This window comes from Lupinus angustifolius, chromosome LG17 (assembly GCF_001865875.1).
Source record: "Lupinus angustifolius cultivar Tanjil chromosome LG17, LupAngTanjil_v1.0, whole genome shotgun sequence".
NCBI lineage: Eukaryota > Viridiplantae > Streptophyta > Magnoliopsida > Fabales > Fabaceae > Lupinus > Lupinus angustifolius.
This window is the reverse complement of record NC_032025.1, coordinates 7,647,092-7,656,153: the sequence shown is the minus strand read 5'-3', so window position 1 is coordinate 7,656,153 and position 9,062 is coordinate 7,647,092.

Below are 9,062 nucleotides of genomic sequence, written 5' to 3'. Positions count from 1 at the left end.
CTTGATGTTGTTAGTCATTCAGATTTGAAGAACATCTCAACCATCTCTGAATTAAGTGCAGCTTTGACAAAAACAGGGAAGGTGAATGCATATTACTTACTTGATCGAGTTATCCGTCTTATCTTAACTCTTCCGGTTTCTACAGCTACTACAGAAAGATCATTTTCAGCAATGAAGATAATCAAAACAAGATTACGTAGTAAGATGGAAGATGAATTTCTTGCAGACAACATGGTGATTTACATTGAAAAAGAAATAGGTGAAACATTTACCTCTGATTCAATCGTTGATGAGTTTAAGTCTTTAAAAGAACGAAGAGCAGCACTTTAAATTAATGTACATTTTTATTTAACATTATTAGTTGTTAATTAATGTTATTGATAATTATTATGTTATTTTGAAACTTCAAAATAATTATATATGTTTTTTATATTTTATTATTACTGAATTAATTTTAATCGTAAATTATAATTAAATATTGTTGCCCCCTCTAGATTTTTAATCAAGATCCGCCACTGACTATTAGTGAAGAGAAAAATAAATGAGCTAAAATAAGATAACGATTTACCTTATGCTTGAAAAGAAAAACAAAAAATCGATAACTTCACCACAGCTTATAACTTCACAAAAAATAAAGATCACACTATTAGTAAAGAGAGAAATAAATGAGCTAAAATAAGATAATGATTTACCTTATGCTTGAAGAGAAAAACCAAAAAGCGATAACTTGCTTGAACATAGAAACTAAAAAAAGTAAGTTATGGAGAAGAAGAAGAAGAAAAGTAAGAGAAATAATAAACTGAGTGATATGTATTATTGTGTAAGGTTTTGTTTTTGAATTTGAAAAGATTTCCGCTCACTAAAACACATGTTTAAGGTATGACCTTTAACAACGCTTGCTTCAATAAGCACTGCTAAAGATAACACATTTAACATTGCTTTCTTCAATAAGTGTTGTTAAAGATAACACCTTTAACACGCTTATTGAAGAATTGATGTTAAATATATGAAGTATGACATTTAACAGCGCTTGCTTCAATAAGTGTTGTTAAAGATAACACATTTAACAATGCTTTCTTCAATAAGCGCTGTTAAAGATAACACCTTTAACAACGCTTATTGAAGAAGTGTTGTTAAATATATGAAGTATGACCTTTAACAGCACTTGCTTCGATAAGCGATGTTAAAGATAACAAAAGATAACACCTTTAACAGCGCTTTCTTCAATAAGTGCAGTTGATTTTCTTCCACCTTATATTTGGCAGCGTTCAAGACATAAGTGTTGTTAAATATCAATTCTAGGGTAGTGGAACTTGTGATGCATGTCAAAAGTGAAAATAAACTAATAAATATTTCTCATCCATAAACTTGATATTCATAACAAGACCATTGGAATTTATTCATATAGGCTTGTTTGGACCAATTCAATTTTGAGTTGCGGTGGCAATTATTATACTTTGGTTATTGTTGATTTCCTATATTTACATGAATATTTTTTCTTTCTCATAAAAGTCATGCATGTAAATCATTCAAATGGATTGATAAGGTTATTAAAAATGAAAAAAGCCTTAGAATTGCATATATTAGGAGTGATTATGATGGTGAGTTTGAAAATCATGAATTTTGCAATTTGTGAACAACATTGCATAATTTATTATTTTTCTGAACAGAGTAGTAGAAATGAAAAATAGATCTCTAGAAGAACTAGCTAGAATCATGCTTAATGATTCTAATCTCCCTCATTATTTTTTGGCTTATGCAGTCCACACAAATATCCATGTGATGGATCAGATTCTTATAAAATTGATTCTTAAGAAAACTCCTTATGAGATATCTACAAAGGTAGAAGACCCAACATTGCATATTTTCATGCATTTGGTTGTAAGTGTTTTATACTAAATAACGATAAGGGGATTTTGAGTAAATTTGACGCAAAACAGGATGAAGACATTTTTATAAGATATTCATTTCATAACATGCATATAGAACATAAAACAAATGAACTATGACTCTTGAATAATATATTCGTGGTGTATAAGGAAAAGAAAACTATTTATGATGATGTTGTAGAAATAGTTGGAAGAAAATATCAGAATGAGAAAAAAGTCAGAAAAGATGAAGTAGATATTGTTTCATCTAGACAAGAAGATGAAGATGGCATGCTAAAAGCATGAAATACTATGAAACATCATCCAATTGACAAGATTATTGGTGATACTAACAAAGGAGTAGTAACTCGAAAATAAATCTATGACATTTGTAATTTTTTTATCTTTTGTTTGTGAACTAGAACCCAAGAACTTTGACAAGGCACTCATGGATGAGCATTGTATCTTAACTATGTAAGAAGAGCTAAATCAATTCACTTGAAATGATGTTTGAGACTTGGTCCCTCAGCCTAAAAGTAGTCCTACAATTGGGACAAAGTGGGGTTTAGAAACAAATTGGACGAATTCAGCCATATCATAAGAAACAAGGCTACATTAGTTGCAAAAGTCTATAACCAAGAAAAAGACATAGATTTTGATGAAACTTATATACATGTTGTTGGGTTAGAGGCAATTTGAATGCTTCACCATTTTTATTTATCCATGAACTTCAAATTATATCAAATGAATTTAAATAATGCGTTTTAGATAGTTATATCCTTGAAGAAATCTATCTAGATCAACACCTAGTTTTTAAAACTTTCAATTTGCAAATCATGTTTTCCAACTCGAAATGCCTTTGTATAGTCTAAAACATGCTCCAAGAGCTTGATATGATAGACTAAGTAAATTTCTCTTGGATTAAGGCTCTGAAAGGGGAAATGTTAATACAACTTTATTCCTTCATGGAAACTTGCATGATATATTGTTAGTACAAATATATGCTGATGATATAATATTTGTTGTTACTAATGGAAATTTGTGTTAGAAATTTTCAACAATGGTGACTAGTGAGTTTGAAATGTCTATGATGGGAGAGTTGAAGTTATTTTCATGATTACAAATTAAGAAAATGGATATTGGAATATTCGTTAATCAATCCAAATACTGCGAAGAATTATTTACAATATTTGACATGATATATACAAAGGAAGCTACCATACCTATGGCTACTTCATGTTATTTGGACAAGGAAGACAAAAGAAAATTGATTGAGGTAACAAAGTACAAAGATTTAGTTGTCTCTCTATTATATCTAAGTACTAACTGACCTGGCATTATAATTAGTATGTGTTTGTATGCTAGATATCAATCTAATCTTAAGGAAACACACTTAGCTTTCGCTAAAAGGATTTTGAAATACTTAAAACAAATAACAAATATTAGTTTGTGGTATCCTAAGGATATAAACTTATTTCTAGTAGGTTATTCTAATTTAGATTTTGTAGGACACAAATTGGATGAAAAAAGCATAAGTGATACTTGTCACTTACTAGAAAATTCTCTAGTTTCTTGGTATAGTAAAAAACAATCATGTATTGCTTTGTCAACTATCAAAGCAAATACATAGTCATTGGTAGTTGTTGTACACAAATTGTTTGGTTTAAAAAATACTTACTAGACTACAATCTTAAACTTGATAATTTACCAATCAAGTGTGACAACATATATACTATTAACCTTACTAAGAACCCCATATTACATTCAAGGACTAAATGTATCAGAGTTTGACAACTTTTTCTTGCAGATAATATGCAAAAAGGAGATTTCAATATAGATTTTGTTGAGACTTCAAGGAAATTCGTCGATATTTTTATCAATTCTCTTCACATAGATACTTTCCTCTTTATAAGAGAAGAACAAGGAATAATTGGTTAAAATCATGTAGGTAATTTGACTTTGATGCCTTAATTATATCTTAATTCTCCTAAATTCATGCGACTTTATGCGTAAATTCCCCCCGTTTAATCGAAAAATTGTTCATCAATATCTCCAGTCAATCGATTATCTACGCATAATTTATTTTTGCCTAACCGATTAGGCAATGAGTTATCGATGTGAAAATTATCTCTTCCTAAATAATTATCAATAAGTCATAATTGATTAGTTGGTAGAATTTATGTCAGTTTTCCCTACCTAATCAATTATTCATAAGTCATAATTCATTAACTATAGATTAGACCGTGTTTAAAACCCTAAATCCCTCATTCTATCTCATTACACTCAAATTTCTCTAAAGAATCCCCATCTCAAAATTTATGATTATACCTCTTTATGGAGGAGATTTTGTGCTCTCCACCTTAATTAATTAATATTTTCCCCACTTTATCAAGAAAAACCTATATTTTGGTGTTCATCAAAACCCTTCTCCTTCCTTCTTCGAAATGAGAAATCGCCAAGGTAAAATATGGAGATTGTACTTTTTACTATTTTATGGACTTGATTATGATATCTCTGTATTTTAATTTGTAACACTTTTAATGTTTTGCCTGTTATGAATCTGGTTGGATTCTGCAATATCATTGTTAAGTATTTTTTAGTTTATGTTGCTTCTCCATATTTGCTATATTATTATGATTTATAGCTTACCATGTATTACTCATACTATCAACCTTTGTCATTAGTATTTCAACGTGTTGTTTTGATCGTGACCAAAAGGGAGAAAGTGTATGTTTTTGTATTATCATGTTTTAGGTATGAAAGCTTCCACAATGTTAAAAAATGTCAAGCATAATCAAGGAGGAGCAAATACAAAAATGCATGCTTGAAGAATTCTACAACTCATACCATAACCTTATGTTATGACACAAGTGCCATTATGGTTTGTTATCATAAAAAATGGGGACATTGAATTCTTTAACGCGTACAATATTGAGATATATAAAATTATTATTTGGATGAAGACAACAACCTACAAGATGACTTATTGTGACATACAAGGACAAAAAGTCCCCTTCTATCTTATGTCTCTTGAAGTGGAACTTTTCAAAAGACTTCCTATAACTAAAACTCTTTTGTTAATCAATTAAGGGTGGTTTAATTTGAGATTATAGACTTAAGTAACTAATGTAACAAAAAAATAAGAATTTATGATAATTATCGAAATTTTTAATAAAGTAAATAAATTATGGATTAAAATTTGAAAATAACACAACTAATTAAAATAAATAAGATCAATAAAATAAATTTGATATCATTTTAATTGGATAACATAACTACAATAAAGTACAAATAATTGCAATAAAAACTAATCAAATTAAGGCTAACAGATAACTAATAAATTCGTGATATCTTTTTCCTTATTTCTCTATACTTTTGTTTTAAAAATAAAACATTTAAGATAGTTTAATTGGAACATTAATGATTAGAGACACAATTTTTTCAACATGTGTCAATTTACCTCTGTAAATATAGGGGATAACCTACCAACCGGCACGGGCGAATACAGATAGTAGCTACCTACTACCGATTTTGAAATATGAGACCATTATCTATATCCTTTCGTACTCATACCGGTACGTATATGCAGATTTTTCGTAGGTATTTTTAGGTACATTCGGTAGTAGCGGTTTCCTATGTTATCAATAAATTTCTAACTTCCTACTTCTGATTTTTTATTATGTTTCACATGAGACTTAACTTAATTATTTTTGTATCTTTTTGATAGAACATTAGGCAAAAGTGGTAAATCTGTTGGAGTTTTTACTTATGTGATTTGTTGTTTCCATTTCCTTAATTAACAAAAGTCTATATTTTTTCTTTGCAAGACATGTGCGTTTCTACACATGTAAGGATATTTATAGCGTGTTTCAACATCAAATTCAATAGAATGTATAAACAAAATAAAAGAAAAAGATGTGCATAGTGTAATAAAGGTTAGAGTAGTATACTTTTTATTTTAATTAAAGTTAATAGAGGAATCACATAAATAACGGATACTCGTAGACACATGTACCATAATACTCATACCCGCTTGTATGTACTACGATTATTTTTAAAAATTTGTTTGTAAAACCCACAAATACCCATTTGTAACTCATACCCGTGCTTACATGAATTTTATCTGCAAGTACCCATAGGCACTAATTTTTTTTGCCATCCCAGAGAAAACCACACCAAGATACACACAAAAAATATTAGAGAAGTGTCTCCATTTCTGTGAAGAGCTATTCTTCCATAGCCACAAGAATATTTTTTTAGTCGCTCCTCAACTAGCGTGTCAACTTCCAGGCCACCTAGTCGTTTATGTGGTTCTACTTCTATTTCTCTGTATGACATCAATTTTTAAGGATCATTCCCATATTTTCTACTGAGACAGGTACAATTCCACTCTTTATTTTTTTCTTATTTTCTTTTCTTTTACTTATTTTACTTTTTATAATTATATTAATTTTAATAACAATAATAATAATACCACCATATATAATAAATAATATTAACTAAAGTAATATTTCATGAATAAAATAAAATAAATAAATAATTATGATATACTTTTTTTAAAATATGTTTTTATAATAACTAAGAAATAGTGTTTTGAAATAATAAAATAATATATTTATCACTAAATTCTTAAATTAAATAATAAAAACAAAGGGATAATCGTAATGACATTTCTTTTCCTCATATCGGCTTACTTGCAATCACCAAAAAACATAAATAGTATATATATATATATATATATATATATATATATATATAGTAAATATTTATTTTGGTCGTTCAAAATTGTTGTGTATATCTTTGGCCCTTAAAAAAATTGAAAAATCTAAATTTATCATAAAAAAAAATCAGATGTGAGTTAATTAAATCCTTTTAACATTTTTATGACCTTACATACGAACTATTTTGATACAAATCCATAACATTTGAGTACTTGTTCAAAATTTTATTTTTCCCGAAATCAAATTAATACCAGAAATTTTTTTATGAGAATTAAAGTGAATATTAACTCATAATAACTAAATGACATAAAGGTTACATTGTGTTGAGCAGGCGAGCAAGCATAAGTTTCGCAATTAACAGACTTCGACTTCAAGTGGATTTTGAGATTAGTTTTACTCTCCCATGATATAAGTACAAACAATGTAAAAGGAATAAATAAAAGTCATCAGCTAACCCTAAAAACTTCAAGTTTTAAACTCTATTTAAACTTAGAATAGAGGTTTTGACACACAAATCACAAAGAGAAGTTAGATACGAAAATATCATGAGTGAGAAGTTAGATTGATGAATCACATTGTTGGACGATTGAAATTTATAGAAATTTGAGAGAACGTATATCTATATTCTCCAAATTTAAATATAACCTAATTTGAAATTATCATCTAAAATATAAATATATAACTTAAAACACCAGTGAGACACCACGTCTTGAACCAAAACTTTAAGACATTAATTTTATGAGCCTTTCCTACTTATAAACTTTTTCACTCCTCCCCGCATATCCAATGTGGGACTTCACACTTAAATAAACCCAACAATAACTAATTTTATCCTATTAAATATTGTCACCCCTAAAATATCATGTAATCATTATTTATATGTAAGTAACACAAACAAATTTTATATACAAAATTTCTTTTCATAAAACTATAATTATTATTGAATGGTATAATATCACTCAAGCCCTATAGATACAATAACTCTTTTTACATGTTTATGATAACATGATCTGGTATTTCATTCAGTGGTTTGTTCGGTGAGTAAAATGGTTTCGTTGTTGGGGATATGTGTGTAGATATTGAGCTTTGAGACAATTTCTTGTGTCTTAAACTAATATATATATACTTTTGCTTTGTACATAAATTTGATTAGTTTTAATATTCTTTCTCTTGAGTAGCTAATTTGTGTGGCTAATGATTTTGACTCTTGTTCTAAAAAGAAGAAGGAATCAACAAACCAAACAGAAAGGGTAAGAATATACTACCTATTCTCTTATTTTCATCTCATCTGATACAAAAGAAATTATGCCTAATTCGAACAACAACAATGAGTGGACTATAAAATTTTCAAATCAAGATACTACTATAATTTTACTTCTACTTTAAGCACTTGATATTAAAGGGCGTATTAATATTTGGCAAATTTAAATAAAATAAATTGGGATGTCAAAATATTGATCATGAGTTATCAATTCCTCTTTCTGTACAAGGAAAATAAGAATCTCATAAGAAGTGGATGAATAAAGATGAACGAGCCTCTAGAAAATGTGTTGATATGAAAATATTTCATATATAAAAGGGGTTGAGCTTCTCTAATATAAAATGTATATATAAAAGAAAGAAAAGCTAAAACATTCTGATTATGATTTCCCAAATGTAAAACATGTTGATATGAATATTATTTTCTTGATATATGTCACTAAGAAGTGTAATTGCAAACATATCTTTCTTCCAATCTCTTTGATTTCTATATTTTAGATTTCAATGCACATAAAAGAATTTAGGAAGAATATTTAGCATTTCAACAATCAATTTAATTTCAATTTACTTTATTTTGTGTCATGTTAATCTTGTTATGAGAAGATTTGTGGATTATAAAGTAGAAAACTTAATTCGCATATGATTCCTTTTCCAAATTAGATGTAGTCATGTTTCTTTAGACTTAATGGAGTTATCATGAGTAATGCAAGGCGTAGGTTCTATTAAAGCACATCATCTAATTTGGACTTTAGTGTTAGAGTGACCATTTTCCTCACTTCTAGGCAAGGTTATCACTTAATAGATGATAACAAGTTTGAATCAATATTGATGATGCTTACATCTAAAGAAGTGGGGTGATGTAAATATGCAATACCAGATCAAAAGCTTCATGTTTTTTGCATGGAACGACCCTTTCATTATTTTAAAGAATGGTTGTTGTGAAGCATTTGAAGCACCCATTTCTCATAGTCCCACATTGTTGAGTGTGAGTAGAATATTGTCAAGAATAAATTATAAAAGTGAAGTGACATTAAGAAAAATACTTACCTGGATGGGGTCCATGGGTAATGAAGAAGACTCATGACCTAGGATAGTAACCTCCATTGCACCTAGGAGGGGGGGCATGCGTTTGCACGACCCTCTCATTTCTAGTTTAAACCATTTATGATTTATTACCTCATTTAGTGATTACTAAGAAGAAGTGATTCAACGT